This window comes from Mytilus galloprovincialis, chromosome 13, assembly GCF_965363235.1.
Source record: "Mytilus galloprovincialis chromosome 13, xbMytGall1.hap1.1, whole genome shotgun sequence".
NCBI lineage: Eukaryota > Metazoa > Mollusca > Bivalvia > Mytilida > Mytilidae > Mytilus > Mytilus galloprovincialis.
The window spans coordinates 38,930,545-38,939,820 of record NC_134850.1 but is presented as its reverse complement, the minus strand read 5'-3'; positions in this window follow the sequence as shown (position 1 = coordinate 38,939,820).

The window sequence follows — 9,276 nt, the reverse complement described above, 5'->3', positions numbered from 1 at the left end:
ACTAGACCTCCGGGTGCGTGATTATCTCGCTACGTTGAAGACCCATTGGTGGCTTTCGGCTTTTATCTGCTCTTTGGTCAGGTTGTTGTGCCTTTGAAACTACCCATTTCAATTCTCAATTTTAAGGCTTTTTTAATAATTGTTATTGGCTTTGAACTTCATGTAGCTGTCAGTAACTTCGAGTACTCTCAGATCTGTTGTTCTAAGCGTCTTTTTGTTGTTACGATTTACAGGTACCCGGTCGCGTCCACTCTTTCAAGAGGGGGGCAAGGGGTTTAACTGTTATGGGGCAATTTAATTCTTTGTTATCTGTTATTCTAAAAATATATTTACTGTTAGCTGTTAATGTCTTATTCTTTAATAACTGTTATAGGACTATTATTTATTTTGTTATCTGTTATTGTGAGAATGTATTTGCTGTTAACTGTTATTGAAAATTGGAATGCTAGCATTTTGACAGCCAATCTTCCGTAGAAATTGAAGATAATTGAAAATTGTGATTAGTCAATAAGTCTTATTGGCATGCATACCACATCTTCTTACAATGCATATCTATTGGGTCTTTCTACTGGTAATATCGGGTGGCCCTGTATTTGCAGAAGGATTTCAGTAACATACATCACCTCAGAAACTTACTAAACCTTTGAATAGACTTATTAAGAAGGGATATAATTACGATACTGTTGTCAAGTCATTAAAGATTGCATATTTTGGCGTTAATATTGAGTCACTGATAAGGTCTTTGAATCGGAACTAAACACATTTATTCTAAAAACAGTTGTTGGCATGACACGGGTTATGTTCTTCTCATATATGTTATGATGGTATGATACTAAACCCCTAATGGGAAGGATTGTGCCTGATGTTCATATGATGAAATCATAATCTTTCAGTCAGTTTAATTGAAGTCTGGAGCTGGCATGTCAGTTAACTGCTAGTAGTCTGTTGTTATTTATGTATTATTGTCATTTTGTTTATTTTCTTTGGTTACATCTTCTGACATCAGACTCGGACTTCTCTTGAACTGAATTTTAATGTGCGTATTGTTATGCGTTTACTTTTCTACATTGGTTAGAGGTATAGGGGGAGGGTTGAGATCTCACAAACGTGTTTAACCCCGCCGCATTTTTGCGCCTGTCCCAAGTCAGGAGCCTCTGGCCTTTGTTAGTCTTGTATTATTTTAATTTTAGTTTCTTGTGTACAAGTTGGAAATTAGTATGGCGTTCATTATCACTGGACTAGTATATATTTGTTATGGGGCCAGCTGAGGGACGCCTCCGGGTGCGGGAATTTCTCGCTACATTGAAGACCTGTTGGTGACCCTCTGCTGTTGTTTTTTATTTGGTCGGGTTGTTGTCTCTTTGACACATTCCCCATTTCCATTCTCAATTTTATCACATAAACATATTAAAATAATTGGACACAGGACCATTCCAGTATATATTATTATTATCCTTTGTAATAAATTCCATTGTCTGTGAACATGTATCATTTTGTACAAAGTATAATTTGTACAAAAAATGTGTACAAATTGTAATATTTGTATTTCGACTTTGAACACATTTTTTTTGTACAAATCATAATTTGTTTTTTGACTTTGTAAAAATTATAATTTGTATTTTGACTTTGTACACATTTTTTGTACAAGTTATAATTTAACCAAAATTCACTTATTACTTGTACAATAACTTATAGTATGGATTTTGATATAAAAAAAAACATTGGTACACCCGTAGATTTTTTCTATTCAATGACCACATAATAATCTTTATGTTGTACTATTACACCACTGTCCCTGGTTAGGGGAGGATTGGACACCAACTAGCATGCTAAAGTTGACGCCGTCACATTCTGTATGTGCCTATTTCCAAGTCAGAAGGCTGGATTCAGTGGTTGTCGTTTGTTACTGTGTTACTCAGTTTTGTGGATAAATTAGGCAGTTAGTTTTCTCGTTTGAATTGTTTTACATTACTAAGTGGTATGGGTTTGAAATATGGCTTTGGGAATTACACAACATCTTTTTCTTTTAGCATTTATATTATAAGTGCTACTCCCTCTCCTTGCATTTACATGAAAGAGAACCCTGACCACCATTTTTTTAAAAACTTTTTAACTGCTTCACATAACGAAAATTGAAGCTCAGAAACCATTGCTGCAAATAAAGATGTGTCTTCAGTTTAATTCCTCGACAAATATCCTTTTTAAAATCCCACAGCTTCTTCAATGCTGTACCCAAATTTTCCATATTCTATAATTTCACATACGATGCATGATTGGTGTTTCACTTGGTGTCCTCCAAATTTTCACTAGGGCCAATTACTAATTATACTATCAGAATTGTCACTTGAGTCAATTTCTATTATCAGAATAACCATAACTGGCATGCGTGTTTCAATTACATGTCCTGTCTCCACTGATCTGGTTTTTTTTTGTATTTTATAAGTAAGTTTTATCCTGAGGTCATTAATTAAAAAAATCATAGTGTGCATCAATGTTTTTTCATTACAAACTAAAGAAATTGCTTTTCAGAATTTTGTTTTCTAAAAATCAAATTGATATAAAGTGTCACTGGCTGCACTTTTTTGAAAAATTAAATAAAAAAAAATAAACCATTAAAAATTGATCCCTCAAATGCCTTAGATTAAAATATCCCTATAACAAAAACAGAAACTAGAAGTTTGTTTCAGAAAAATTCAACATCCATACTATAACTTATTGTACATGTTGTACAAGCTATGGAAAAAAAAATCAACCAAGGCAGAACTGCATGAATGGCCGAAACGTCTTGTTTACACAAATTACAATTGTCTACTAGGTCCATACCACATGTACCACAAGTTATATACTAAGATCTACGAGTCATCTACTGGATTGGTCCTGGATCAGATTTATTTCCATATTTCATTTACTGTTATCTGTTATTATCCCTTTTCAATTCCTTGTTATCTGTTTTTCACCAAATCAATTCACTGTTTTGCTGTCAAAGTATGATTTTTTTGCTCCCCTCTTTCAACTGATTTTATAGTGATTAGTTCGTTCCTATGTTATACTGTTACACCACTGTCCCAGGTTAGGGAAAGGTTGCCATTTTCTATAGAAATTGCTATTTTACCGGCACCAGCATATATTATAGTGAATTTGTTATTTTGTCGGTTCTTTGTAAAAAATGAAATATAATATTAACTTTTGAAAAGTACAACGAAAATGTTCACACAAAAGAATCTAATTATTACTGATACATCAGTTGCCAGTGAATAAGAAAAAACAAACAGTATTTGAGACACATATAACCATTTATCAATCAAACGTGTAAATAACTATCAAGAATTTATAAACAAGCTAGTAAAAATGATTTAGCGTCGATTTGTTGCAATGAAATCATATCTAAACCTGTTGTTGAAATTATTTATATTAAAAACAATCAGTCCAATCAGAAACATATAATACAGTATATGTCTCTGTTCTAATGCTAAATGTATGCATAGGAATAAAATTTCAGCCCATGATATTTTAACTGTATTTGTTTTTAAAAAACATAAAAGTTAGAAATATCATTGCATCATAAATTTGATAAATAAAACATTATACAATATAATAAAGTCAATCACATAGCTTCAAATATAAAAACCGAAAAGCAGTTTAAATTAAACTTGCTTTTGTAATAAGAGTCAGTTATTTGCAGTGGCGGATCCAGAACGTTTCATAAAGGGGGGAGGCGCCCGCTCCAGTCATGCTTCAAAGATTCCTTATATAATCAACCAAATTTTTCCAACGAAAGGGGGGGGGGCAGGCCCCCAGCCCCCCCCCCCCTTGGATCCGCCTATGATTTGAATTACATGTATCATAAAACGTGATATAAAACACTATATGTCTCTGCATATATTGAACAAAATAGTTTTAACTCAAGTTAGCTTCTGCTTAACTATAATCATCGGCCAGCAAAATAACATATCTTCTTCCAGTGCTGGCAACAAATTCACTAAATTGCCGGTACCGGTGAAATAGCCATTTCTATAGAAATAGGCTATTTTGCCTACTGTTCACAGATGTACTTTATATTAGTCACGGATCCGCGATGTCGTGGGTGTTTTATAGTAATCATAATGATGATTGATATCTTCATTTTACACTTCCCTGGCTATGTAATTCTTCTAACCCAATTCTAGCTAAATTAGTGTACCATTTGTTGGAGGAAGATATAGAGGACAGACGTAAATATTTGGCGGGAATCTGCACGGTCTGAATCTAAGCATCAGAAAGGAAAAGATGAACGGAAAACGCAAAAGGGGAACGAAATGGAAATTTTATGAGACAATGAAATTGTATTACAGACTTGCAATCCTTCCCGACTGGTTATGGGTTATATACCAATATCTTTGCACTTTACATTTCTCTTTACAGTTGTAGGAGGTGAGAAATATCAAGGAATTGTAATAAATATACAATTCCTTGGAAATATCTAGGGGGGTATGAAAATGGCACTGGCTACGCTAACGGTTACATGGAAATGTAACAATACTAAAAATATTATTGTTACATTGGAGACTAAATGCCGGAATTATATATATATATGTGTGAATAAAAGATTAAAGGTATAATGAAAATCTATTACAATAGATTACTTCTTGCATTTAAACAATTTGTTACGAAAGAGGAAGATAATTTTAGTGCCGTATAAGGTGTATTATTAAGTATAAGATTTATTTTATTTTTATCGCACAATGTGGATATACTTTTTCCTGTAATTTTGAACATTTTTAATTAATACAAATTAAAGTCTCTCTAATACTGGAGTAACCTCTGCAGTGTAGCAGCATGTGCTGTTAATTTTCAATTTCGCCACTTTTACAGATTTCACAAATTCTTTGATCTCTGGGCACTTTTAAATATCTTCCTCTTTCAATGGCAAGGTTATGGGCACTAACTCTTAATTTACATAATGATGATCGATCTGATCTATTTTTTAAAGCATCAACATAACCTGCCCGTTCACTCATTTTGTAAACACTTTGGAAAAATGTTAATTTTGGAGATGCTGAAATATTTGCATGTTGTTCCTGAAAACCCTGGTCAATTAGTCTTTGTTTTATAAAACCAAACAGGGGTTTAATAGTAAGGTTATCATTTTACAAATAAGATAAACCTAAGTTTTGAATAATAATATTTAACCTTTTAACCCATGGGTTGCTTTTTTTTGTAGCATTATATATTACATACAATTTCTTTATTTTATTTCTAATTTACAATAACAGTTTCTACATATCCAGTAAGTGGTTTTTGGAGCATTTTAAAGTTCGACACATTTTTGATGAAACAACTCCAAGCAATTTTCGTATATAGGTATGTAACAGGAGGGTCGGGTGTCTTTGCGTCACCGTTCCCTCGTGAGTACTTATGTGAACCTGGAATCGCCAACAAAATCCAACACAACAACCTTTGACATTAAACCAGTGTAAATGTAATTTATTCCATTTATAACCCAAAATACTGTTAACATGGTTAACGACGGATGCCTTTTATATTGGTCTCAATGGCAAATATATACCACAAATTTCTGCGTTAGCAATTCAGGTTTCTCGTTCGTTCCTCTGGGAGATTGTGTTTTGGTAGAGAAGACTCAAGATTTATTAAGTTCAGATACTTTATATAGAAATAACATAAATCAACATGTAACAATTAACAAGTGTAAACGAGATCCAAAATCAGTATAATTATATCAAAAAGGCAAAGAAAACTATAAACAGTTTTCTTCAATTTAACTTCAATAAATTGGTACTTTGTTTACAACAGAAGTAGAGCACCAAACAACAAAATATGCAAAAATAAACTTATTTCTTTCTTTAAATTGAATTTATAAAAAAAGAAGTGTAGTAGCTATCTAAATATTAGTGTTGAAATATCAGAACACCCTCTCTACGGAAAGTCGAGTGCACCGCGACACGTGGATGAATATGGCTAATTTATTTATAAATTGACATAGCAAAATTATTTAATAAATGTAGAATCAGAAGAACACTGCGGTGAACGATTGAAAAGTTTTACCAAATAAAATTCTACATTTTTATCTTAAATTTAACCAGTTTACTTAGAAGGGGAAACAATATTTAATCAAACTTTAATCACTGACAAAATCTCGGCTATGTATATATATATAAAGAGAGGAGAGAGAAGTAGACCTTACTCAAGTCGCTGGCCAAGAGACAAACTTAACTTTGAAACGGCCGCTTTTATACCACTGTTGACCAATCAAATTAATTATTCAAATTTATTTTCCTTAACCCATAATTAGGCAATGAAAATCGCGGTATCAGACATCATTCGGAATCAGTGCCAAAATGGATGACATAATAACATTTGAAGATTTCCAAAATGAAATATCACAACTATCTACTTAAAAACACAATTTACACCCAAAAATATGTAAGACAAAGTTAAACTAGATGGTAAGTGACAACGTCTCTCCCTCTTATGTGAACACGAATTTCGAACTATAAAATTTAAATTATATATGAAAAACCGGCAAAAGTTATTTTTACAGACAATTTTATCAAAACAATTAATTTGTATATCCAATTCCGCTTCAGGTATGGTATATAGGTTAAAAAAAAAAGGAAAAAAACTTACCTTTGGTTTGGGCGAGCTCCATCTGATTTTGAAACGAAATTACGTCCTCAATGGATACTTCACTTGTATACAGAAGTTACTATAGTATTTTAAAAGTTCACAGTTAGCTTTTTCGCCTTTGGCACTACTAATCTGAAGTAGTATCTTTAAGAACATCAAACTCCGACATAAAACTATTTAAACGACACCATTTGTTGAATAATAATATTTATTTTTTATCATTATCACAAGTATTAATTATTTATTACATATGAAAAAATTAAGCAACACAACTATAGAAGATTTAAGTTTAATGAATCTAGTGTACATTGCTGTTCTTCATGTAACAATAACACAAATTATGTAACCGTAGCCTCAATAATTATTGTTACAATTGTAATTAATCGGTTCCTTACCCAACTTTGCATTCCGGCAATTAGTCTCCAATGTAACAATAATATTTTTATTATTGTTACATTTCCATGTAAACGTAGCCAGTGCCTATGAAAATTCATCTCGCATCTGACATAACAAATTAAATGGACAAAATACCTGTGTTTTAACCTCAAAAACTACTTTGAGTACAGACTAACTTGTCCGGTTAGAAAAGTGTTAAGGCCTGGCATCCACTGCCGCGGAATATAATTATAAGTTCCTTCATAATATATCATTGTGTGATGTGTTTTCGTACTAATAACAATTTTCACTGCTTTCAGTTTTCACTGTTGAGTTTTTATTCAGGTGTTTACTCAAATTTAAAAAGCATGTCCTGTAGATTGATTTTAGATATCTATTTTTTTACTTTACGATTTTTGTATGTCAAAAAAACAGCGTCATATGTTTTCGTATGAAATAAAAATTGGATCAGTACGTGGAAAGGAAATGACTAAAAAATCCGGAAATTAATATTTTCTAAAGTTGTGGTTCTGGTGATCGCTTGAATCATAAAAAAAGTTATTAATACTTTTCAGTACCAAAAATTACTTGTAAATAGTTTTAGGTTGGTGTTTCATGTGCTGAAATTGTTTGATTTTGATTAATTTCAGATTGGCACCTGGTTTGTACAAAACACATGATTTAATGCAGGTTTCAAAATTTAGGATTTAAAATAAAAATAAAAATTAAGACTGTTTTCATCTTCATGTATCAAGGATGTATAAAAAGAATTGTCAATAAAATATTGAATAATTAAATTTTGAACAACCATTTTATATAAGAACCCTGTTAATTTTAACTCCCTGGTTTGTAATTAAAATGGTCAAAAAAACACATGTCAGTCACATGTCTTGAAGATCCGGTGTCTGACAGGCAAAAAACATATCTGGACTTTATTTTAACCCTTCAAATTTTTTTTCCACAACCATTCTAGTGATGCATATTTTTGACATAAAATAAAAATGGCTAAATAGGTCAGTTTTATCAAATTTGTTCTAACGTCTTTAAAAATCCAGTTAAATATGTTTTAAATTTGTCAAGTTGGAGTGGTGTTATAATTCTAAATAAAGAAACAGTAAAACACACCACAATGTACACGTATGCAGTCCAAACCGACGAAATGTGGTTGATACGAAAACATATGATAGGACGATAAGTTCCAAAAGGAAAAAATAGTATAGAATATTTGTTCCAATAGGATATAGGTGTTCTGGTATTGTTTATAACAAAGTTTCCAGTGGAACTTCTGTTAGGTGGAACAAATATACGTTGACACCAATAGATATATAAAAGTTAAAAGTTAAATGCATTTGGTGTTCTAGAAACATAAGTTCAATATTTTTTGGATATTGATGGGCATAATTTTTTCGTTTGTGCAGAAGGTGTACAGTTAATAAAAACACCTGCACTTGATACCAGTTCTGGAAATCTCCGAATTTGGTAATCAGTTAACGAATTCGGTAACTTCAATGTTTATTTGATCTTGGCATTTATAAATAAAAAATGGCATGCTGGGAAAAATTTCTCAAATTCTGCCAGGTAAAATTAAAATCTATCTACGGGTTGATGAAAACAGATGTCAAATGTTCCAAAATCCTTATCACTTCCTTATATATTTATAAATATCAAAACCATTCTGAAGTTACCGAATTTTGTTAATGGTTCAGTTAATGAATTCAGTAACTGTTATTGTATTCGTTAACGTTACCGAATTCAGAGATTTCCAGAACTGATACTGTCCACTTTATTACACCCTTTTAATCACCTATTGTACATATCTATTGTCTCTCTATATTGTCAATGCCAATCAAGAGGGTAGTAATAGTATAGTGCCCTTTACTTTCAGGCATCAAATGGTAATTTTCAGTTAATTACTGTTAGCATCAAATTGGTTAAAATTACTGTGATTCGTCAAAATATCCATATTGTGATTCGTCAGAGGTCTGAAATAATTGTTGTTACAGTCATGTTTGGGAAAAATTGATGTGATTTGTCAAAATCGTCCATTTTTTTTAGTATCTCAAAAAGTGTACATTATCATCATACACCAAAAATTAAGTGTTAATAGTCATCATGGTCATTTGGGAAGGAATTTTACCGTTATTCATTATAAACTCCCATTACCACCCTCAATCAATACAATACAGTTGTTACCTGAAAGGGGCATCTCAAAGTTGCATCCCAACTTAGTTTATTTTTATACCTTCTGCAGGAATGAAAAAAATGCCCATCAAATCC